A 27,134-nucleotide genomic window follows, 5' to 3' on the forward strand; every position below is an offset into this window, starting at 1 on the left:
ATTCCTGATTCACGGCTCACAGGTGCAACACATCACTGCCAGGTTATACCTCATACCATGCCTGTCGTCCCCTACACATGTAACACACATGGACAGGGGGGTGGTATCTCAAGGCACCACAGATACACACACCTCCAGGTTGTTGGCACAGCACAAAGCATCAGGGCCTATCCATGAGCAGCTAACAGTGTGTTGGACTGCCTTTTGGTTCATAGCCTGGCACACACAACCCTCCCATACACAGGAAACCCACCTGTCCTCCCTAACAACGCTGACAATATGACAGTCTCTAGAAATGTCTTTATATGGCTGGACTGCATCCAGCCAAACATTGTACGTGAGCATTACTGTAGCTACAACACACTAGCTGAAAGGTTCCCAGCATGTAGTCACTGAATTGCAGTGGAACAACATGTTACAAATCCCACAACATGTGGGAACATGCAGCACATGTTCATCGACTACATGTAGACTATATGGCCCAGACCAGATTTGTATCCCCTGCTGTTGGTAGTATACCATATACAACTCACACTGTATATACACATACCGCATGCGGCCCCTGCACAGTAAGACACAGTCATAATGTTATGCATTGCGAATACCATTTATCCACTTGAGGCACGTGTCAGACATGGTAACTACTGAAGGTCACAGGTATATATGTGTATGTGTCACACACATACATGATGTGTGCATTGCCATTGCTGGTTTAGGCCCTGGCATACATTGTTATGAACAACAACCCACACATGGTCATATTGTGTGACACAACCACAAGTGGCAGTTGTGGGTTTTCAAAACATACCTATCTGTGCTCTGACAGTGGTAATAGACCCAGTAGCGGAGTGCACTATTGGCATTACTGGGCAATTAGCCCTGTTTGGCTGTACTGATAGTGTGGTGACATCCCCTGTGTTTACTGGGGGACTATGCAGCATCTGGTGTATTGTAGTAATTGCCAAAAGGATCTGTTCTCTCACACTTGCAATTACACACACTTGCAGGATTCATACCCCTACCTTACTATGTCACGACACGTGAGAGAAACGCATTAGCGAAGCACACTATTCGGATTACTAGGAAGTTCTTCTTCTCCAGCTGTACTTATAGGGTGCTGACATCATCAGTGTTTGGAAAGGGTAATGTGCATCATGTAGTGTGTTCTCCTGATTGCCAAAAAGCACATGTCTTTCATACAGAATTGCACACACACAAACTCCCCTCATCCAAACACACACACTTGCCATTTGCAAGTTTCAAACCCCTATCTAACTATGTTATGACACTTGAGAGAGACACATTAGCAGAGTACGCTATTTGGCTTACTGGGAGGTTTTCTTTCTCCAGCTGTACTTATAGGATGCTGACATCATCAGTGTTTGGAAAGGGTAATGTGCATCACGTAGTGTGTTCTCCTGATTTCCAAAAAGCACATGTCTTTCATACAGAATTGCACACACACAATCTCCCCTCATCCAAACATGCACACTTGCCATTTGTAGGATTCAACCCCCTACCTAACTATGTTATGACACTTGAGAGAGATGTATTAACAGAGTGCTCTATTCGAATTACTGGGAGGTTTCCCTTCTACAGCTGTACTTATAGGGTGCTGACATCATCAGTGTTTGGAAAGGGTAATGTTCATCATGTAGTGTGTTCTTTTAATTGCCAAAATGCACATATCTTTCATACAGACTTGCCAGCACACACACTCCCCTTATCCACACACTTGCCATTTGCAGGATTCAAACCCCTACCTAACTATGTTATGACACTCACGACGGACGCATTAGCACAGCGCGCTATTCGCATTACTGGGAGGTTTCCCTTCTCCTGCTGTACTTATAGGGGCTGACATCATCAGTGCTTAGAATGGGGAATGTGCATCCTGTAGAGTGTTTTCACAGTTGCCAAAAGGGACATTTCCCTCACATGGACTTGCACACACACTAACCCCCATCCACACACACTGGGCAGTTGCAGGATTCAAACCCCTACCTAACTATGTAATGACACTTGTGATGGACACATTAGCAGAGTGCGCTATTCGTATTACTGGGAGGTTTCACTTCTCCTGCTGTACGTATAGGGTGCTGACATCATCAGTGTTTAGAAAGGGGAATGTGCATCCTGTAGAGTGTTTTCCCAGTTGCCAAAAGGGACACTTCCCTCACACACACAACAACCCCACTCATCCACACACAGAGCATTTGCATGGTTCAAACTCCGACCTAACTATATTATGGCACTTGAGGGAGACGCATTAGCAGAGCGCGCTATCCGAATTACTGGGCATCTGTTCTGCATCTGCAGTATTTATAGGGTGCTGACATCTTTATTTCTACAGAGGTATGTACCTCTAGTACTACGTGTCAGATGGGGGAATAGCATATATATGCATTTGCAGCCACCTACTTCAGGGTCAGATATGCACATCACACTGGCAGGTTATGTTCTATACCATGCTTCATGACCACAGGACCTGTAACACACAACACAACCAGTCCAGAACACCACTCCCACATCCGAGACCCACACTTTGCTTCCCTGGGAACAGTGCCGGGATATGCAGGTGCTCACATACACCATTCCAGTTGTTAACATCAGGTGCAGGCATGTTGTGTGTGGGAACTACTCAGGCCTCTACAACATTACCCTATAGCCACTACGATTTGTGGGTCCATGTGCTATGGCAGAACCACTCACCACAGCCACATGGGGGAATACATATTGCACCTGTCCATCTGCAACATGGGTACTCACTGTTCCACACCAGAGGTAGACCACCATTGTTGATATCTGACCATACCCACCTTTCCCTGGACATCCATATCCCATCCCCACCCCCAGGCAAGGTTGTCACTGCAAACAAACTGCATTTAGCACAAGCAGACTCTACACTTGTGAAGACTGGGGTGGAAGACTTCAAAGGACCCATGCTGGGGGACTATACTGGCCACTCTGCATAATCCTTGACAATTGCATTCTATGAGCATGTGTAAGGTTTGCATTGATCATGCTATCCCACATATGCCCATGACTACTCCACAACAGGACACCTGTCAGGTGTACACCAGCCATATATGAGCCGTCCAACAGACAGAGTGAGCTAATACATTGCAGAGCTGTAGCCCACAGAGGGAGGACATCTCTGAACAGTACCGGCACTTCAATCCCACATAATCATCACAACACAGTGTTGACAGTGAAATTGTCCAGACAATGCAAATAGGGCTCCCCTCAGTCTGTTATTGACACCCACTTACTGTTAGAGGTCCTCAGCAACCCTATTCCAGCACACACCAACAACATGGATGTGGCTTAGCACATTCAAACCCTGGGATCTCCACTGTGTCCCTGCTTGACAGAGGCACAGCACACTAGCCTCACACATTGCCTTATGTGACCTACTTTACAGTGGCACAGTAGCCTACTGTAATGGGGATGCAGATGCCAAGCACACTCTAGCTAAGCTGTCATTCCCTAGGGCAAACAGCCTAGTATTGACGTCTACACCCATATGTTTAATTGTCAGATGCACAATATTTGTTGCTGTTAGACTGTTTGCAGGTCTTTATTGCCATAGCATTCCCTGTTCCTATGAACAACTTGTGTATCTGTGGAAGATGTTTGAATATGAGGGGGATCCACTATATCACTTATGTCTCTGTAGTCATTTACTGTGTGCACTGGGCAGATTGATGTGTTGTGGTTGGTTCCTGGAATGACACGTACAAATACCAGATATGTGTGGCCAACTGCTAAATGGAGATATGGCCTAAGTGTGTGAGCATGCCCAGTTCAGCCTTTCCATGGCATGTTGTCTGACATATGCCTCATTTATCAATGTGTGCGAGCATGCCCAGTGTGAGCTTTCCATATGTTGAACTCTGCAGTCCACTACATATTTGGGTGAGTGTGAACTTCAACAATATCTCACGTTTATGGTTGTGTGTTGGGTGTCATGTTGTGTACTTACTGGCCAACTGCTTTGTGTCTGACCACAACAGGGATTATACTGTGCCTGCAGGGATTGCATGGGATACTTTGCATACAGTTGCCAACATCCTTTCATAATGACCTAACACTGTAGTACCGTATAGTGTACTGGTTCAGTACTTTCACTGTGGTGGGCAGTATCCTGGGCTTTAGTCCTATCACTGCTTGAAATCTTCATAGTGAGCACAACAGACTGTGTAGGGGCCAGTTGTGCACATATGACCATGTTGCATTATGTTCAGATATGGACTACCTAAACCAGGCTTGTCTAACATTGGTAGTGTATTCCACAACATAGGTGGACATTGGCAAACACTAGCGATGTGCCCTAGGCCATTTCTGATGCTAGTCAGAGAGTGTGTTTGTCCTTCAACACACATTGTAACTGGAGTTTGCCATGACATATGTCATGGTTAGTATACTGTGCCTCCGTCTACCTGTGATATAACAGTGATACCCAGGGTAAACCTACCATCTCCCATCCACTCATCAAGATTCCTCTTGAGGAGTGTCGATGGGTGACTCTCTGGCTAACCTGTACTGGGAGTTTACTCAAGAGTGGAGGTGGCTTCTGTGTTATGGATCATTCAGTACAGCTTGTCCTATGTATGTCAGTGCTGGGGTTCAGGTCTCTCATGTGCATAGCTCACTGCCATTCAGATTGTACAAGGTGCAGCATGTTCATTGATTCCAGCTTGGACATGGCTTCATACATCAGGCACAGCTTGCCTCTGGGTGGGCAGTATGGCAGTGTGTGGAGCTGCAGTTTGTTTAATCAGGCAACACATGGCATCTGTTCATGCTCTTTGCTACTCCTGGTGAGGTACTGTTGTGGACTTTACAGTTGATGGAGGTATCTGCTGAGGTACTTCCCACAGGGGCTATTGTAGTCAATTTTGACACTGATGAAGGATGACTGCAGAGCCACAATGACCTGCCCTTATCTAGATCTGACAACCTTCATGATTGGGTGGGTATATGGTATGTTTCTGTGAATACTACAGCCACATGTTTGTCCAATGCAGGATATCTATCACCTTGCGTCCCCAGGTCTCTCATTACTTGTTAGGTACGTAATGAGTTAACACCTGTGTGGTAATTGGTGGGCACTTACTGTATATCCACGGTGGTTGTCTATACACATTTCTGCAATTAGCTTGCTGACATGGCTATGGCACCAGTTGTCTGTTTCTATGTGGCCCTTTTGTGGGTTGCTTGTGTCAGCTGGGGGTCAGATATGGTGGACAGATTGTACTCCTCTGCATACATGTTCAGTCACAGTCCTTCCATGTTGGCCTGTACCTATGGGACATATATACGGAATGGGGGAGGTCCCAGGACCAAGCCTTGTGGGATGCCACTTATATCTGGTTTGTAGTCTGACATGGATGCAGCATGTCTGACCATGTCAGTTCTGTCCTTGGTCTGGTTTGCAACCCCTCTACTGACATAGGGGTTTATATTTAAGCTGGTGAACATATCCATACTGAACATGTAGGGTATTGTCTGGAAGCATTTGCATGGTCCAGCTAAGCTGTGTGGACCACATTGCCCTCATCAATGACCTTAATGACTGTTTCAAATGGGTCAAACATGTTTAGGGGCAGGATCTGTACTTACGACAGCCACACTGGGTAGGGTCCGGTGTCAGTAGGTCTCTGATAGCTTTATGTCTGCGGTGCATGCTGATCCTTTCCATAGCCGTGCAGAGCAAGTTTGTAAGGATCCTGGGGTGGTAGTTTGCAGTATCCATTCAGGTAACACCTTTGTTGTGAAGGACCACTGTTGTTGTACACTGCTCTTTGGGTACATATCCTGTGGTAAGGCTGACATTGAGCAGTAGTGTGATTTGGCATTCCATTCTTCTTGGAGTCCATGTTGGACTCAGCCCAGGACACCATCTCATACCTTTGCTGCTGTGTGTTTTGCTTTGTAGATGATGGCTGTTACCTCAGCATCTGCAATGTCAGGGGGCCAGCAGTCTGCTGGGATAGATATTTTGCATTCTGGGGGGGGGTTGCACTGCACCTGTCAGGTCGTATGTTGGCAATATGTGTGTGTGTGTTTGGTATGTTGTTTGTAATATTTGTGTGATTCGGAGCATATCTGTGAATTCCCAACATGGTTCCTACCATCAGTTGAGTAAGCCTTGTGATTATCCTTAGTGTCCTGTACAATTTGTATCTTCATAAGTTCATAGGTTCATACTAGGCTATCCACCCTAGGGCATTAGTAAGCCTAGCCAGAGTGTGTGTGTCTTTCACCGCCCCTTGCTATGTGAATATTATGGCCATTTATGATTTACTTTACTGTGCCTCTGTCTGGACGTGACACAGTGAAGACCCCCAGTGTACATCTACGATCATCCATCCACTTGGCAATATTCCTGTTGAGGGGTGTCAGTGAGAGGCTCTGCCTAACATGGAGTGGGATCCTGTTCCAGGGTGTGGGGAGCCTCTGGGTTATGTATCTGTCCCTCCAGCACATCCTATTTCATTATGTGCTGAGGTTGACATCTGTCACTCTCACAGCTCCAATGGCTTTGATTTCCTGGGGTGGAGCATGTCCATTACTCCTGTGTTGGACATGGCCTTGTACAACAGACATACAATGCCTCTGTGTAAGCAGTCTGTGACTGCATTCAGCTGGGGTGTCTACAGCCAGGCAGCATATGACATATATTTGAGACCCTTTATCCTCTTGGTGAGGTGCCTTTGAGGTCTTTCTAACCGCTGCAGGTGTCAGGTAAGGTACATCCCATATGAGTCATTGTACTAGATTATGGGTCTGATAAGAGAACAGTACAGGGGCACAATGACCTCTGTTGATGTAGATGTGAATCCTTTAATGATACGGTGTCCAATATAGACAGTCTTCCTAGCCACATTGGCATTGTGAGTGTCACATAACAGGTTACTGTTGACTTGTGTCCCTAGGTCCCTGATTACTCCTTGCATACATAATGGTTTACCACCTATGTGGTAATTTGTGAGTACCTTGTTTGGTATTTGGTGGGACATTCATACTGTCCAGTGTCTTCAGGATGTCTGGGTGGGGTTCCTGTGTGTGAGAGTGTGGTCTGTCGCATGCTACAGACTGTACAGCAGTTTTGACTACAGTTAGGAGCACATGGATGATCTCCGCTGCTTCATGCATTGTCAGTTACCTGGCCATATGGGTGTCTGTGCTGCATATGGATACTCCCCCTCCTTTGATGTTTTGTTCCAGGTGTTGGGGCCATAACGCATGATATGAGGTATAACCTGGTAGTGCTGGTGTGCTGTCAGTAGGCTTGCAGCAGGTTTCTCTCACTGCACAGACATCGATGTTCTCCATATTGGGAAGTGCTTCAGGAGCATGCATATTGTAGTTTACACATCTGGCATTGGTCAGCATTACCCTTATGTTTCTTACCACTTATGTTTTCTAGGGTGGTGGGTTAGTCTTTTCGGCCTTGCCTACGTACAGCTCTATGGAAGTGGCAAAAGCCTTATACAATATCCAGATGCCCAGGGGTAACAGGTGCAAGCCATCCCTGGAACAGCAGCATGGCTTGTCATGCATGACATCTCAAGCAGACAGACATTAGATCCTCTTGGACTAACAGCTGTAATTGTGCCACCTGTTAAAGCTGATCATTCTGTGTTTGTACTGTGGCATCATTCTTGGTGAGGGTTGGATGCTGCAAATGGCCAGTGTCATACCGGCATGGAGTACATACTCAGAGAGCCCATCCATGTCTCTTTTCATGTAGTCCAGGGAGGTACATCTCAGGTCATTCACACCAGCATGGACAATGACTGCATCATATTTCTACTTGCTTTGGGGTGACCTGCATACTTGTGTTATGTGGCATATTGTAGCAGCCTACAGGCAGCTTACTGTACCCTTTCCCTTGTTCAGTCTGGTGAGTGGGACCACAGTGTGTCTGCCTATAGAGACACCTATTACAACTGCATCAGGCATGTTGTTTCTCCTTCTGGCCTGTGACTGTTTGGCACACCAGCTTTGTGTACTATGTGTTGCATGTGCTATGTTTGGAGGTTGTGGTTGCTTGGGTGTCTGCTTTGGAGGCCTCTGTTGGTGTGGTGTGTTTGTAATTAGGGCCTCCGGGAATGTTTTTCTGTGTTTATGTGTTTGGTTTACAGTTGTGATAGGTCTATGTGGGATTGGGTTTGTGGTGTGTGTGGTTACCTTCTCCTCCTGACTAGTTTTGACAGTACTGAGTTGGGGGAGCTCAGCCTCCGGTTTGGATAAATGGTTGCATCTCTCACATATATTTGTATTTATTGGGGGGAGTTGAGGGTTGTCTGTGTACTTGGGGCAGGTGTAACATTGCCTCAGGATTCACAGATTCTACTTGTTGTAGCTGGCCTTAGTGGATTGTATGTGTGGACATATTTTATTGCCATACTACTGATCAGTCATTACTTCCCTTTTTATGTTTGCTCTATCATGTAGTAGCTTCCTCATTCTCTTGCATGGTTTGGTAATGGCTGGAGTCCAGCATGCCAGATGCCTGCGTGTATGGCATTGTGTCTTGTTGTTATTTGTGATTGCATAATCCAAGCATTCCTGGCTGTGTTCATGGAATGCCTGTATAACAGGTCCTGTGGTGTGTCCCATATTTTGCACCTGCACAGGGCCTTTAGTGGATTCCACATCAGTTTGGAGGGGTGCAACTTATGCTTTACACATGTTTTTCACTGTAGTTTTCTGGCCAGGGACTGTGGTCAGGATGTGTATATCCAGTGTGATTACTCTATGGTTTGGTCTTACCAGTGAGGGATACACTTCTCATCTTGCCATCCTGTATGCATGTTGCTGATTATCACATCCAGTATGCTTACCCCTCTTGTGGGAGTGGTACGTTGTTCCTGGGCATTTTGGTTTATGGATTCTAGGAACTTTTCTCCTACTGTGTTGGTGCTAGTATAATACTCCCAGTGTATGTCTGGGTATTTTCAGTCAACCAATATAATGTGGTTTGGGGGGCTTGATATATTCATGTATTCCAATGTAGGCCAGGTGCAGTTCCTGGTGTTAGGACAGTAGTCTGCAGCAGGCTATATACTGGGAGGCGATTTTAGCCACTGGTACTTGACCATGGCTAGTCCATGCTGCTTCTTGTTGTGGTACCCACATGGGGGTGTGGTTATCCTTGACAATTATTGCTAGTCACCCTCCTTTTGTAGCTTGTTCCATGTTTTGAGGCTGTACAGCACAGTATGAGGTGTAACCTGGTAGTGTTAGGGTGCTGATGTGAGCCTTGACCCAGTTTTCTATTACAGGACAGATATCAACATTCTCCATACTGTGTGCATTTACACTGCACACATCTTGCTGTTTAGACTTCTGGCATTGGGCAGCATTACATCTAGGTTCCTATCCCTTGTGGTACCTATGAAGGTGGGTTTGTGTTTTGAGACTTACCTATTCAGGGCACACTGTGGGTAGTGACAGCCTTTGCCTGTATCCATGGGGCCTGGACTGATAGGTGCATGCCACCCCTAGCAGGTGGTGCATCATGTCATGCTCAGCATGTCTTCCCAGGCTGAAACACACTGGCTCCCCTTTGACTAACTGCATTACTTCAGCCAATTATTGCTATTGATCATCCCATCGTCATATTGAGGCTTCATGCTTGGTAAGGGCGGATGTTAGTCAGGGTCCTCAAGTGTGCATATAGTACATGGTGTTACATTACTTAACACATGGCATTCATGCCTCAGGTGGGGCTGCAGGGCTGTCTCTGTCGGATGCACATATTACACTCCCTGTACGTTTGTGAGCAGGTCATGTCATTTTAGGCATCCCTGTTATTATCTGAGTGAGTCAGAGAGGGGTATCATTCCCAGGGTTCCTACTGAGCCAGTGTATGTGCAATGCGTTGCCTCTTTGCCAAGGCTAGGGCATACTGGGCACGCCTCCTTCTGCCTACTGGGGCAGGCTCAGGTTGTTCCTCCTCCGAGTCACGCTCTGCCTGTGATGGCCTTGGCAATGGTGGGGGGCTGTTTGGCCCAGCCCTATGCTGGTCCTGCTGCAGCTGTTTTTGCAAGATCATATTATGTAGCATAGCACATACCATGACAATTTGGGTACATGTAGTTGGTGAGTACTGCAAGGCTCCACCAGATGTGTCCAGACACCGTAACCGTGACTTGAGCAGCCCAAACACACGCTCTATTACATTACGCGTTTGTGCGTATGCCTCATTATGGCGTTCCTGTTCAGGTGTGTGTGCGTTTCTGATGGGTGTCATCAGCCACGGCTCCAGTGCATAACCTGCATCCCCCACTAGGTGTCCGTGTGGGATGTCCCCATTGGCAAATGTCTGGTACAGCTGCATCAAATGCCAGATGTGGAATCATGGTAGCTCCCAGGGCAGCCAGCACACACATTCATTATTATGCCCTGGGCATCATACATGACCTGGCAGTTGATGGAGGGGAAGCCCTTGCAGTTAATGTAGGCCCTACCCCACTCACCGCTGGTGCTTTGATGCGTATGTGCGTGCAGTCTATTGCACCCACCACCTCAGGGTATTCCGCTATTTGCTGGAAGAGACGCATATTGCTGGCCAATACCTCACGGGCATTGGGGAAATATACATGATCACCGACATGTGCTGATATGGCATCCAGGAACTGGTGCAGTACCCTGGAGGCTGATGCCTGTGATATCCCCATCATATCACCAGTTGGTCTCTGGAAGGTACCTGCTGCTAGTATTCTTAGGCCAACACATACCTTGGTTTCCACTGGGATGGGTTCCCCTCTGTTGGTTCTGTGTGTGAGGCATGGCCTGCACAGCTCGATAATTTGCTGCAGGAGGTCTCTGTCCACTCTATAGTGCTCTACGATCTCCAGCTCATGTAACCCATGGTAGGTGACCCTGGGCCTGTACACTCTTCTCCATCTCCTCACTGTGGGTTGTCTGGCACCATCTGCATTGTCACCACCCTCAGCAAGTCGTCTATGTCTCATTATAACAGCTATGGCAGCCCCTAGCATTTTTGCTCTGAGTTCAGCTTTTTCAGTTTTCACTTCTAATAGCTTACTCCTGTCTTGCAATGTCTCTTGAGAGATACATCCTGCACTGCTGTTTGCAGAGTTTTAAGTGCTTGGCTGAGCTACTATTCTGCCTGTGTAATTGCCTGCTGCTAATTGTTTTCACCTGCTAGCTCCAGCAGTATTCCCTGCTAGCTTCCTACTAATTCTGTCGCTTCCTTTTTCCTTTATGTTTCCTCAGGGGGGGAGCAGCGTGCATACCAGCAAAAACACACTCACAGTGGCTTACACGCATGCACACATGCTTACACGGTTCAGAATCTGCTTATTCGGGTTAAAACGCGTGCACACCAGCACAAACAGTGTTACACATCTACCAACATGCTCCCACATGCTCAGTCTGCCTTACACGCGCACACACTGTCCTACTCGCGCCTCATGGCATGCACACATGTGCATGCATGCCCAGCAAGAAACTTTGGTGTAAGTAACAGTGTACACCTTCCATTTCTTGACTTTCCCATGCTTATCTTGTGGCACTCCTCTTTCCATGATCTGTGTCTGTCATCTGTCATGTAACACTGACCTCCAATGAACTGCATTTCTTTCTACCATTCCCCCCTGTGATGTCACCTATCTCCTACTCTATTCCTCCCCCTTATGTATCTCTTACACTACTCAGAATGTGCTCATTTGCTATGCGACTGTGGGATTCAGTATCCTAACCCTCATTTACATCAGATTGCCTACTAATGCTTAGTTACATGTCTTAGACTCAGCTTCCCCCCTTAGCAACCACTACACGGTGGCCATGTTGTTTTTGGTCTGCTGGTCCCTGCATTGTCATTCCATGTATTGCATAAAACCCACATTTGTGGGTCTATAACCTTCATTTTTATATTTTATACAGCGCAGCCCGTTTGCGCGGGGCTGCGCTCCGTTTAAACATCGGAAAAATGTATATTTTTAATATTTGCATCGGGGTACCTTGCCATTGGCCACATATTTGGCCATTGGCATGCTACCTGACACATATGCACCCTTTATTTGAAGCTGACATGGCTCCATTGTGATTTTTGCAGAAACATACTCAGTTGTCAACTGAGTACATTTCTGCAGCTAAAACGGCTCTTACACGGGCTGCTTTCTGTTTCATGGATCGCTACTCTACCTCATTTGCATGCCTTTCGGCTGCAAGTGAGGTATTTAGCATATCCACGCCCAGTCCGTGTAAGAGACGTTTTAGCTGGTCTCTTACACGGAGTTTCGGGCTGTTCCTGGATCGCGAGGCTTGCATGGAGTGTTACACGTCTCTTACACTCCGTGCAAGCCTTCGTGAATCCTGCCCAAAATGTTTAGGAAATTACAACGTGATATTGCAGATTATTCTAATGGTGTTGCTTACCCCAAACCTCCAAAATCACGAGCATGTGGTAATAAAAAGTTTTTTGAAGGGAGTAACAGTAATTTTAATACTGTAGATACACATAATAATGCTGCTAATAATAATGCCAATGATATAACTCTAGTAAATGTTATTAATGATGAAATTTACATGCTTCTGGTTTTAATTTGCAAGATGAGGCACATTTTCTCTCCTTAGACATTCTCCCCTATACAGGAATGAAGTCAGGCTACGATTTTGAATCAAAAAGTGGATAGTGATGATTTTTATATCCCATCCATGCAACAGCCATATCAGAGAGGCTTCCAGAATTTTTACAGGGGCAACTCATAGAGAGGCAGCTTTCATAGGAGGGTGGGATAACTGAGGAAAATTTAGTGGATGATAACCAACATACCCATAATTGTATGATTATTTTTAACATATAAAATTATTTTAAGGTGTATTATTATTTTTAACTAATGTGGATTCTTCATTTGCTGACTTATTAGCCAGTGGTATGACGTTTGTACCTTCTGTGACATCAAACGTGCCCCATGTACTAATGGATTTGAAATTATTTTTAAGGAGAGTTAATTTATAGCTTTTATTTGGTACAGAATTTACAAACAGGAGTAAATTTTGTGTATCTAGTATCTTTAACCCCCCTTACACAAATTACAATTATTTGGGAGAATATATGAATTGGATATAAGGACTTTACAAAGTAGGGGCCATTTTTTCCAGAATAATTTAAACAGTGACAAAAGGCAAGTGTTGGATTTTTTGAAACAGAATAGATGCATAATGACACCAGATAAGGGAGGGGGGTTGTACTTATGGATTATTATGACTACTGTTCTAGGTTAGCTAATATTTTTGATTCAGAAAATTATGAATTAAACTCTGTGAATCAAATGAATATCACTTATAAATGAATTAGACAACAAATTAATGATTTATTTATTGAGGAGCATTTTGATGTTCATTTATTTAATTTTTTTAGATGCGTTACATCCTAAGGTAGCTACTATTTTTAGTTTACCAATGATCCATACGAGGATTAATGATCCACCCTTTAGACCTATAGGGGATGGCAAAATTTGAATTACTTCTAGCTGTGTAGAATATGTTGACAGTATTTTGAAAGAATTTATTAACAAGGAAAAACAGATAGCAAAGAACCCAAAAGCAGAGTAACACTGCAACGAGACACAGAATCCAAAAACGTAAATCCAGATGCAAAAATCCTTTAATATACGAAGGTAAGCGCTTTCACGGTTAAACAGAACTGCTTCATCAGATAAAGAATGATGAAACTAAACACATTATATACATGCTCAATAAGATCAATTAAAAATTAAATTAAAAATTGACTCCAAAAATTTTAAAGGAACATGAACAAAAATCAACTCTTACCTAACTTCTTCATTTATAATACAGGTTTAACAGATACAAACTCATTCAAGCCATACTGTTTATGGGCTGCCAGTCTAAAAATCTACTGTAATTCAATACTTTCTGCATTAGACATTATAGGGCCTAATCTATTAAATTTTTGCATAACAGGAAGAACTTGGAAAAAGAACCTATGGTCAGATCCATATTCTAATGTATGTTTAGCCAATGCACTATAAGTAAATGATTTTCTAGTACAATAATCACGGTCCCTCATTCTTATTCTTAAAGACCGATTCATTTTCCCCACATAAAAGTGGAAGCAGCTGACACAGTGGGCTATATAAATGAAATCAGTGGTATTAAAATCTGCCTGACATCTCGATTCCCATAATTTACCAGTGGCTGGATGTTTAAAAAACCTAGATTCATTAATAAACTCACAAAAATTGTAGGAACCACACTTACTTGTTCCTGGAACTACTGAAGGTGCTTTATGAAACTTAGGATAACATAAGAGTTGCTTCAAATTTCTCTTGTTTTTAAAAACAAACTTAGGTTCATTTATTTATTTTATTTTATTTTACATTTGTTAACCGGGCTAGTCCAACTGGATACATGTCCATTTTCAGTGGTGGCCCGAGGAGAAAAGCTCCACTATCTAATGCAAAGTAACAAAAGAACATTCAAAGTACATAGGGAGTTAAAGCTCCACTATCTAATACATAGTAACAAAAGTACATTTAAAGTACATATGCAGTTTAAGACACAGCAAAACAGGCTTTCAAAATACATAGGGAAATTAGAGATACATCTAATACAGGCATTTAGTCAAGTTTTTCAGTAAGAGTATGCATAAAATATTAAATCTCTTCAATACAGATATATACAATAAAGACATAAGTAATTAAGTAGTTTGAAGGCTAGAAGAAGAGTTAGTAGAAAATAATAGTTTGTAGTTAATAGAGTCAATTTGTTAGGTAGAAATGAAAACAGAGATGGAGAAATAGAGTTGGTAGATAGTGCAAAGGATGTAGGAGTAGGTAGGAGGTATGTGTTCAGCTTGGGAAATAGCACGAGGAAACCTATGGTCATGTCCTACTATATCAGTAGTTCTAGAATCAACAAACAAAATCAGCCAATTATCAAAAATCACCTTTTTTATGTTATCAGTCTTCTTCTTCTTCTTTCGGCTTTTCCCGGTTAGGGGTCGCCACAGCGGATCACCTGTCCGCTTATGATTGGCAGTGGAGTTTTACAGTGTCGAGTTGCCAGCCCGGTGCCCAATCTTCCACAGAAGGCACACACACACACACTCACACCTATGGCCAATTTAGAGTGTCCAAACCACCTGCAGCATGTCTTTGGGATGTGGGAGGAAACACCTTTTTTATGTTATCAATATCACTTGAAAAAGATAACACAATGGATAATCCATCCCCAACCATGTACTTATTACTTAAATCACCTGCTATTACTTGTGCAGGTAACTTATCTGAAAAGAATGGCTTAGCTCATCCATTACACTCAGCAAACACTTTGTTAAAAGCTTTAGAAATTTCATATAAGGAATATCCCCTCTGTGAGAAAGCATCATGTAAATATTCCATCTAATTTTTAAAATCACGATAAACGTGACACCCTCATTCCTTGACCTATCATGATATTAGAAAATACATGAAAGAACTGCATGCTGGTGCAATGAAGGAATGAGGGAGTGAAACACGGCTTCCTATACACTTTTGTTGAAAGATTACCTTCATTTAACATGATAGATACATCTAAAAACTATAATACTTGCAGACACATTAGACGTAAATTTCAGAAAACAACTACTATGACTGAGTTTTTCATAAAAACAATTGAACTCATGTACATTGCCTCTCCATCCAATGAAGAGGTCATCTACCAAGCGGCGATAAAACGCCACTTTAGATGTGCCCAGAATATTATTCTGCTCCCACGCCATCATTACAATATTAGCATAGGAGTTGGTACAGCTGTTGCCCATAGCAACACCAGCTGTTTGCCAATAATACTTATCTGCAAATAAAAATACGTTATATTCTAGAATCAATTCTAAAAGCATACATAAAAAGTCAATCTTATCATCTGAAAACTGCCGGCTTTTACATAATGCATTCTTTACCATACAAATTCCATCCTCATTGGGTATACATGTAAAAAGTGAAGTTACATCCAGCGTAACCAATAACTCAAAATCACACTCTCCCTGTATCCGTGTGTATTCATACAAATCAGTTAGGAAATGTTCTGCATCATGCAATACTATTGGGTATTGATTCAGAACTATCTTTAATTGTTTGTCCAAATAAATGGACAAAGGTAAAGTCAACCATCCACTTTCAGCCACAATTGGCCTAAAAGGGGGGTAGATAGCGTGCTTATGAATCTTGGGGAGACCATATAACTGTGGTACTAATGGTCCATCCACAGTTAAATATTCAAAAAACTGTTTATCAAATAAACTCATGTGGAAACATTCTTTTAACGTGGAATCAACACATAGTTTCATCATATAAATATCACAAAGTTGAACTTCTTTATATGTAGATGTATCAGAAATCATAGCAGCAATGGTTGCATAGCAGTATTCTGTATGAAGTATCACTATCGGTCCCCCTTTATCCAAGGGATGTATAACAATATCAGCATTTTCATGTAGTTCAGATAAAGCTTTTAACTCTCAAGTAGACAAGTTAGACTATCAATACTTCACCATCACTTAACAAATTATAAAAATCTCTCTTACACACGCTCTAATAAAAACATCAATATGGTTTGGCATAGATGGTACAAATACACTAGGTCTCCTAAAATCAACAATATTCATTGCAATATTAGTCTCAAACATCAATTTCAAACAGATGTTGCATGCAAAGATTCTCAGCTCTATAAGTGTTTGACTAATATCAAACTTTGTAGAAGGAATAAAACCTAGACCTCAATTTAACAATGACTTTTCATTCTGTGTAAGAGAGTACCTGGAAATATTCAAAATTATTCCACATCTCTTAAGTTCCACATCTTTTTTAAAGTTTGATTTGGAAAAGTTGCTGGTGGCTTTTTCCGTTCCTGAGCTGTACGCCGATGGTCCTGCTCGACAGAATTCCTCCTTATTGGACAGAATGGAAAAGGAAGCTGTGGAAAAACCTGTTCATGCCTAGTTGGAGTAATAATCTTACATCGAACCATGTTGCTCGTATTAGGGACATTCATAGAAGTAGTTACAGGATTAGTTGTAATTTCTTCTTGAATGTGTTCACCCAACAGTGCAGAATAAACTGAAGTGGTAGGTACATCAATCAATCAATCAATGACTTCACTCTGTAGTACTCCTTCAGGAGGATTCAATCATTGTGGAGCATTCATACTTGCAGACACTTGATTGGTAGATTCGGTCTGCTGTTTGTTCCGTTCTCTCAGCCATGTGAAAACATGATTATGAGCAAAGTCATATAATTCCCGATTCAATTTTTTCCTTTTTTGAGCTAATAGTCGGCTGTCATATTGATTCATTTTATCAAATGATTCACTGAAGTATAATTCCACTACTTCTTCTCCCAAGAGAGTTACCAATTCTCGTTGGTTCAGCTGGACCTTATACACAAGCTCAGTTTCTATAGGTAGAAAGAAATCAATTAAAAGATGCAGATATGATCTACTTGTCTCTAAATTAATACGCTGCCACTGGGCCAACAATTGTGGATAGCTATTTCCATACCTGGGCATTGTCAGTACTAGACCTCTAGGAATCACATTCATGCTAATACAAGCATCCAAATGAAATCTTTGGCACTGGAGTCTTTTAAAATGATACATATCATTTTCTATACTTCATTTAATATCTCAAACCTGTGGTCCAGTTTCACAACGGTTAGAACTATCTGAGACATCGCCACTCAAATCACCAATTAACAAAGGGTTAAGCTGGCTGGTCATGAATGCTAAAGCTTTTAACAAAGTGTTTGCTGAGTGTAATAGACGAGCTAAGCCATTCTTTTCAGATAAGCTACCTGCACAATTAATATCAGGTGATTTAAATAATAAGTAAATGGTTGGGGATAGATTGTCCATTTTGTTATCTTTTTCAAGTGATATTGATAACATAAAAAAGGTGATTTTTGATAATTGGCCGATTTTGTTAGTTGATTCTAGAACTACTGATATAGTGAGACATGAACCTAAGTTTGTTTTTAAAAAGAAGAGAAATTTGAAGCAATTCTTATGTTATCCTGTTTTATAAAGCACCTTCAGTAGTTTAAAGAACACGTAAGTGTGTTTCCTGCAAGTTTTGTGAGTTTATTGATGAATCTAGGTTTTCTAAACATCCAGCCACTGGTAAATTATGGGAATTGAGATGTTGGGCAGATTGTAATACCACTGATTTAATTTATGTAGCCCCCTGTGTCAGCTGCTTCCATTTTTATGTGGGGAAAACTAATCGGTCTTTAAGAATAAGAATGAGGGACCATGATTATTGTACTAGAAAGTTTTTTACTTATAGTGCATTGGCTAAACATACATTAGAACATGGATCTAACCATAGGTTCCTTTTCCAAGTTCTTCATGTTATGCACAAATTAAATAGATTAGGCCCTTGCTGTGTCTTTCAGCTTTTCCCTGTTAGGGGTCGCCACAGCGGAACTTCAGTCCACTAATGATTGGCAGTAGATTTTTACGTGCTAAGTTTCCAGCCCTGATGCACAACCTTCAACGAAGGTACACCCATTCATGCATGTCTCCACACAGAAGACGCTTTAGCTGAGAATCGAACAGGATAACATCTTACTGTGAGGCGACAACGCTACTGCAGCACCACCACCACACTGAAATAAACAGATTAGGCCCTATGGTGTCTAATGCAGAAAGTATTGAATTACAGTGGATTTTTAGACTGGCGGCCCATAAACAGTATGGCTTGAATGAGTTTGTATCTGTTAAGCCTGTATTAAAATGAAGACGTTAGGTAAGAGTTGATTTTTGTTCATGTTCCTTTAACATTTTTGGAGGGAATTTTTAATTGAATTTTTAATTGATCTTATTGAGCATGTATATAATGTGTTTAGTTTCATCATTCTTTGTCTGATGAAGTGGTTCTGTTTAACCGTGAAAGCGCTTACCTTTGTATATTAAAGGATTTTTGCATCTGGATTTATGTGTTTGGATTCTGTGCCTCGTTACAGTGTTACTCTGCTTTTGGGTCCTTTGGTATTTCATTTACAGTCTGCTTTGCTTTGCCTTGTTGGGAGATTTTTGGACATTTTCAAGGAAAAACAGATATGTAAATATTCTTGGTCCTTTCTGGAAACAATTAATAATGTGGAGTTCAAGTGTAATGATTTATTTGTCACAATTGATGTGAAGGACCTTTATTCAGTTATACCACAACAAATAGTTATTTCCTGGGTAGTTGAATTCCTGCATTGAAAGGGTGTTAAGCTAGCCTGGATATAATTATTTAAATGATGAACTATTTCTGCTAATTTTGAATAATAACTATATTTTATTTGCTGGTAATTATTGCAAACAGAATTCTGGAGTAGCCATGGGCTCCCCTTGCGGGGGGGGGGGGCATTTACAAACAATGTAATGGCCTATTGCGAAAACAAATACATTTTTTTCTAGTTACTGGAGTATATTTTGTAAACTTTATACACATTTTTGGATATTTTTTTTTCATTTGGGAAGGTAATGATATAGATGTGGACAATTGTTTGCATTATATTAATATTTCAACTGATTTTTTTTTAAATTGACTTGTGAATACAGCCTTAACAGTATAACTTATTTTGATGTCTTTTTGAGCAAGGATTTCATAAATAAATGCTGTGTGTCTAGGAGACATTGAAAAGAGACCTGTTCAAAGAGCCTATTGCATTTTTCCAGCTTATAACCATTTCATCAAAAGAAATCAGTTACAAAGGGACAGCTGGTTAGGGCTGCAAGAATGGTCACTAAGGGCACATATTTCAACTATGAATGGGAATTATTACATAACATGTTTATAAACAGAGGATATCCATGGGATTTAGTACATGAAATAATTGTTGAAGTAAGGAAAACTAGACCATTTAGCTATTTTAAACCAATTTTAAGGTCATTGACTGATAGCATGATGGAGAATACATCTGATGATATGTGTTTAACAGCTGCAATAGTATCTAGGTCTGATGATTAAATTAATTATTACGTTGTCTTTATCACCACATTTAGTTTGAAAAGCAAGGATATTGATGGGATTTTCAAGAAAAACTGGCTAGTATTATTAGAGGACAATGAATTGAGACAAAATAAATGATAGGCTGTTTTTAGTGTATCGTAGAGGTAGGAATTTAAAACAATATTGAAAAATACATCAAAAATATATAACAGACAAAATCTGGGGATGAAGAAATGTATTGTTTTGTAATTATTGTGCATTTATTTGTGAGAATGATAGGTTTATTATAAGAAACAGGTAATATCAAATATATAAAAAAATTCAATTGTGAATCAAAAGCCTTAGTATACTTAGCCAGATGTAATGATTGTCCATGCTATTATATTAGTAAGACTGAATGTAGACTAAAGGATAGAGTCTATGAACATTTATATGGTATTAGGAAAAAGAATCCAAATAATGCCTTGGCTTGACATATTTTAGAATATCAAACACATTCTTTTAAGTCTATGCCCATTGACAATGTTGAATTAGATGCCAGAGTTGGCCCGTGGATGCTCATTTTGGAGAAGGATGAGTTATTTTGGCAGATAGAATTAAATTCTTCTGCTTGGCCAGGTTTAAACAATATACTTTCCATAACAAGTGTATTATATATAAATATTTGCACTTTTATAGCAGGATTTATATATATATATATATATATATATATATATATATATATATATATATATATATATATATATATATAAATCCATGAGTGTGTATTTTTTACTGGTGGGAATAATAATAAGTTATTTTTAGGATGTTGTTTAAACTATTTGTAAGTTATTGTTATATATTTATTTAACTATAAATATATTTATGTGAATTTTATTTGTATTAAGAAGACATGGTAGAGATTTTATGTCCTCATAATTTTACACAAATGCAAGTGTAAATGTTCTTATATGTACATGCACCTTTAAATGTGCTTATTCCTATGCATGTAGTTTTTGTTTCTCTGATTAGACAATACTGTGTGATGTCACTTAAATTCATTATATAAACACCTGTTAATTTCAATTGTTTTACCTGATGAAGTCGACATGTATAAGTGGACAAAAGCGCTTAGCATTTTAAATTGAGTATTAAATAGTTTTTAACATTCTGGAGGTGTCCAATATGTATCCTGTTGCCAGAAGTCATACTGAAGTATGTCTTTGTTCCTGTTTTTAAATTACTTTGCTTATACATTTCTTTCTCCTGTGTAGTTTTATTTCTCTCCCATTTTTTCTTTTCTATAGGTTCAAATCACTCAGGAGCAGACCAGGTATGTACCTCCCAGGCTAGGAACAGATCACACTCTGCCCATCAGGGAACATCCTCACAAAGCCATAGTGGAGGAACCAAGGCTTCAGACACACCATAATGTGGCATCCGGCACAATAAATAACAAAAACGCCAGCAAACGAGTTGGACTGTAGAAGGTAGTTTATTGAGGTATTAATAAACTACCCAAACACCAGATAGGTCCGCCCAGGTTCTAACCCAGCCTTCTTCAGTGTATATCAACAGAACCCATTCAAAAAATAAAGGTGTTTATATATAGCATACAATTCCATGATTGGTTATATTAATCAATCAATCAAGCTCATAAATATTAAACAAATATGGCATTTCAATAATAAATGTGGCATTTCAATAATAAATAAATGCAACCAAACATATTTGTAAATACAGAAATTAGTAAAATGACATATCATGTGTAAAAAGACATATCATGTGTGAGAAAATTTTTGAAATCCATGTTTAATATTTTTGTTATTATATTCTATAAATATTCATTTAATCCTGGATTTAACAAAGCACCAAGTTTGGTGATCCACTTTTTCTTTTAGATCAAGTTTAGTGTGCCAACCCCTTTGTTACTTTATCACCAATAATTTTTGTCAATTGTTGTGAAGCGAATTGAGCTTTATTATGCATCAATGTGTGTTTGTATAGCACATTAGATGTTTTCTACATCTGATGTCGCCAAAAATCCTCCGATATCCCGTAACTTAACTGAGTTTGCCCAACATAAAATGAATGGCAGTTGCAATGTGCCATATAAATGGCCCAATCCGTATTACAGTTGGCAAAATTTTATGTCAAACACTTGATTACTATTTGAACTGAACTCTTTTTTGTTTTGCTATGAATTTACAATTAACACAATGTCCACAAGGAAAACAACCTATGAGTTTATCACCCAAAATTGTTGTTTGGTATATATTGGATAAAGAAGCTTCCAAATGGTGTTTGCAATGATTAAAGTGTCCGCTAAATTTTTGCCCTTGAAATGAAAACAAACATGTATTTGGAACAATAGATTTGGTTTTAGCATCTGATTCCAGTATGTTCCAATTTGCTTTGATAATGTTGATGAAGGTATTGGTATTTCTACCGCGTGTGTGGTAAAACGCAGTATGCTTTTCTTGTTTGGTTTTGGTTTGTATGTTAACAAGTTAGGTCTGTGTAATGCTGATGCATGATTCAAAGCCATTGTAACAAAACCTGAGTTATATCCCCTATTCTTAAACCTCGACACACAAATCTTGAGCATGTAGACCAAAACTAGCATTATCAGACAATTTCTTCTCATTCTGATGAATTACGATTTTGAATATACTTTGCAATATGTTTTGGATGAAAGCTGGGCGTGGGAGAATGTGTTATATTCGGGAAAATTTTCTATAGGTCTCAGTTTTTAAGTATTATCCATATTCCTTGTTACTAGAACATCCAAAAGTGATAGATTTTAAATCATAATTGATGGTCAATTTAATTCCCCATTTATTATCATTTAGATATTCTACAAATTCAAGGAGATGGAATATCTGATCTCTCAACCATCCATCCATCAATCATCCAAATACCTGCGCTAGATGTCTATCTCAGGCAAAAAGGTTATGAGTAACATCATAGATCATAATGTGTTCCAAACATTCCTGATTGTAAAAGAAACATTTTGGTCAACCTCAGTTAAGTTTAATAATAAAGTATTTAAATCCTGTGATACATATTAGATTGATGTAACCAGAATTCAATAGCATCAAGGCCGGCCCAGTGTGGAATACTTGTATATAGTGAGCTCACATCCAAAGTACAGAGCCACCAGTTTGAATCTAACTGCATATCATTGACTATGCTCAAGAATTGAGTAGTATCCTGTATACGAGATCTCACATATGGTAATAAAGGTTTTAAATACATAGTCAAAAATTCAGAAAGTGGTTCTGTTAGTGAGCCCATACCTGACACAATAGGCCTGCCAGGTGGATGAAACAAATCTTTGTGTATTTTGGGTAGAAAGTAAATGTATTGTCTAATGGGGTCAGAAATTGTTAAATGGTTTAATGTTTTCTTTGATATAATGCCATTGTCAAAGGCCAATTGTAAAAATCATCAATCTGTTTTTTGAAAACTGGAGTAGGGTCAAGTGGCATCTTAGTGTAATACCGAGCATCATTTAACTGCTTATATGCTTCATTGTCATAATAGCTCCAATCTAATACTACCACTGCCCCTCCTTTGTCTGCATTTATAATCACCAAATCTTTGTTACGTACTAATTCTAACAGACATGATTTCTCAACATCTGTCATATTATTGGGCATAGGTAACACGTGATTATACTGGTAATGTAACTCATTTAAGACACTGCGTAAAAATAAATTAACAGTCGGATGCATAGGAGGTGTAAAAGATGAACTATGATATTTAAAGGAATCCAATTGTGTTGAACCAACATCTTCTTTATCCTGAAAAAATAACTTAAGATTCATTAACCTACAAAATGAAAATAAATCCTGTGTGAAATTATCCTCAGACACAAAAAATCCAGGAATGAAGGACAGTCCTTTATTTAATAATGATGTTTGTTCAGCTGTTAATGTAACTTTTGAAATGTTATGCACATTGTTTACTTGTTCGACAACATTTGCAACAAGTTTTCCAGACTTGTAACTTTTTTTGTGCTTCCTGCCACCCCTCCTCCCTCTATGCTCCCTAAAGGGGACATGTTGTTGTTCCGTTTGGGGTTGGGGGAATCTAAAGTGGACTGTGTCTCCGTGTCTGTCCCAGATGATGTATCATAATCTGTTGATTCTGCATTATTACCCTTAGTTTTAAGTATAGACCCTTTTGGAATTGGATGGATACTTAATGTTAGTTTTGATATGTCCTTCTTGAAATTTGACATGCCTGACTTGTTTGAAAGGTTGTCCTTTCTCATAATCCATAAGATCACTTGAGAAAATTTTTGAAAATTTTCCTCTCCTTTAAAATAGTTTCAAAACCCAATAATTCACTACTTAGTTTAGAAAGCAAGACAGGAAAGAATGTCTCATGTTGATAATGATTACATTCTTGAATAGATTCTAGGACTATGTTAGTCTCTTTGTCAATAATTCTAGTGTAGTAGTCAGACAAAGACCTAACAAACTTCATTGAATATTCCTGTTGAATCTGAGCCCATTCAGTTATTAGATTCTCATCAGGGTCTCCCACAAGTGGTTGGATTTTGACTCTGAGACCTCTCGGACAGATGCCCTTAGCCAAATAGGCCTTCAATAATTTGTGGTGCCAAACACTAGATCTTAAAGTTTTCATATTTTTGTTTAAATTTGAAAAAAGTTTCTCACATTTTTCTTTTGGTTGAATGGCAATAGTAATGCCAGAGACCACAGCTTCATTACCAATTCCAAAGGGTGCAAGGTCATCCTTGTCTGCTGATAGATCTAATAATATTTGGTTTAGATCCATAATGTTTGTCCAATTTTGAATGGATATTATTGCCACGTCCTGTAAGTACTTAGACAATTATGGTCATATATCGTAAGTGCATAAGTAATGCACAATATTGCCGTCAGCTACAGGACAATAATGGTATGATGAAAATAAAAAATTATACAAAATAAAAATAATGTTTGGCACCCAAATTTGAAGATTAGCTCAATCCAAAGATGTTAAAATATATTTATGGGTCCCCAAAATACCAATATTCAACCGTGTTTATAAAAACTGTAGGAAATCCAATGAAGTTGGAAAGGATATAACTAAGACCTGTATCAGGAATTATATTTAAGAAAAATTTTTATATATAGTGGATGTATTACACTATACTAGTTAAACAACTATATTCAAAGTAACAGGCCCACTTGTCAGTCCCAAAATTTGTAAATAAAGCAATCTAGTGCAACCCCTTTGTAAATGTTGTGAAACAAAACTTGTTATTGTGAAATACTGTATCCAATTATTATCCCAGGCTAGGAACAGATCACCCTCTGCCCATCAGGGAACATCCTCACAAAGCCATAGTGGAGGAACCAAGGCTTCAGACACACCATAATGTGGCAGCTGGGCAAGCGTCACAGAAAGGATGCTTCAGAGTTTGGTTGAAGATGTACTGGTAGAGGTAGTGGACAGGAGAATTCACCCAATCAAAGCCTCTCTTCAGCATGTAGAAGACACACTCATCCAGTTGGTACCTACCACTGTACCAGCAAAGGCCCCTGCCCCCTCAACATGTGGGTCCTCCACTGCAACACTATCTGGCATTGGATGTGTTTGAGGCTCTGTGGAATGGGTATACAGTTGGCACTTCCTCAGTCCTTCTTCCCTTCCTGTTTCTCCTTCACCCCATTTCCAATTTCCCACCCACACTAACCTCTTATTAAAACTTGAAAAAATGTGGGGGGTGGGGGCTGTCATATTGCCAGTCTTCCCCAACTTCTCCAGCTCAAACCATCTTGAGGTTTCCCATGTGTGTTCACCTCTGTGGTCTGTCTCCTCTTTTTTCAGTCTCTCCTATCACCCCTTGCTATTTTTTAATGAAACCATCAGGATATCCACAAAAGGAAACCCATGTGGGAAAAAGTTATAACCACTTTACTTAAAAAAAAAAAAAAAAACTCTTTTAGCTGCTGTGCAGTCTCAGTTTTCCACAATGCTTTCAGGGTGACTGCACTCAGCCACAGTTGTCCGCAATATGCCATAGCACATACCATTTACAATTCCACAAACTACTTTGTACGTACAAAAAGACAAACTTTGTACAATTTACACTTTTATGAAAATTAATTAATCTGCCTTCCTTGAGGGCAGACATCTTCTTTATAAACTGCACTCCCTTGGGAGAAACAGAGACCGGCATTGGGAGCTGCACAATGAATTCTTTCGGGGGGGTGGATATCTCTTCTTGAAGTGTAGATGCCAATGAAAGTTAATGCTAGTATGTCACCTAAGAACATTGCATTACCATCCCAGAGTATAAGCTACAGTGTCAGATTAGGTGAACAATTTGCAGAGCTGCAGTATGTTGCTGATGTTAATTATCAAAATGAATCACTAAATGAGTCACTGAGTGGTTGTGGGTAAATAAGTAACACAAGATGGTCAAATGAGTTGTTGCATGGCTAGGCAAAAAATCTTTTCATCCCACTGTTTTTACCTCATTTTGTATTTCAAAACAGAGATGTCATTGAAAGTTGGGAAACATCATCAAATGTTGGGAACTTGGCCATGAGTCACATGTTATATTATGCATAAAAACACATACTAGTTTTGTATAATACATGTCATATCATCTTTGATACAACTTGCATGAGACCAAAATAACTTTTTCCAATAAATGAAAGCAATGCTGAATATGAGTTCATCTCCCACTCTTTGGTTCCAAAAATGGATCATGCTTTTCCAATAAATCACTATAAAAAAAAAAAAAAACTATTGGCAAGTGAAAACAGGAAGCATCTTCAAACTCCCAAATCAGTAGCCATATAACATGCCTTCCCCCATTACATTATTATCAAGATATTATTTTGACAATCTAATTTTTTGTGGCCAGTAGATGTATGAATAATAAAGCACAGATTACAAGTCTGGTTAAAGCATATTACTAACATTTTCTGCCAACATTTTCTGCCACTGTCTGCCTCCTTACACAACACAATTCATTTCTCAATGTATACAGTGGGTATGTGACTTTCTCCTTCAACATGAAGGCTTTTCTTTTTACCTTGGTCACCTATAGCAATGTTTAAAGTAGCCATGTAATCATTATTCCCTTACACTTCAGTCCTATTGCATGTCATAACTTTACCTGCATCATTCACCAAGTTGGCTAATA

Source organism: Protopterus annectens, chromosome 15.part0, assembly GCF_019279795.1.
Source record: "Protopterus annectens isolate FY-2018-M chromosome 15.part0, PAN1.0, whole genome shotgun sequence".
NCBI classification, from domain to species: Eukaryota; Metazoa; Chordata; order Ceratodontiformes; family Protopteridae; genus Protopterus; species Protopterus annectens.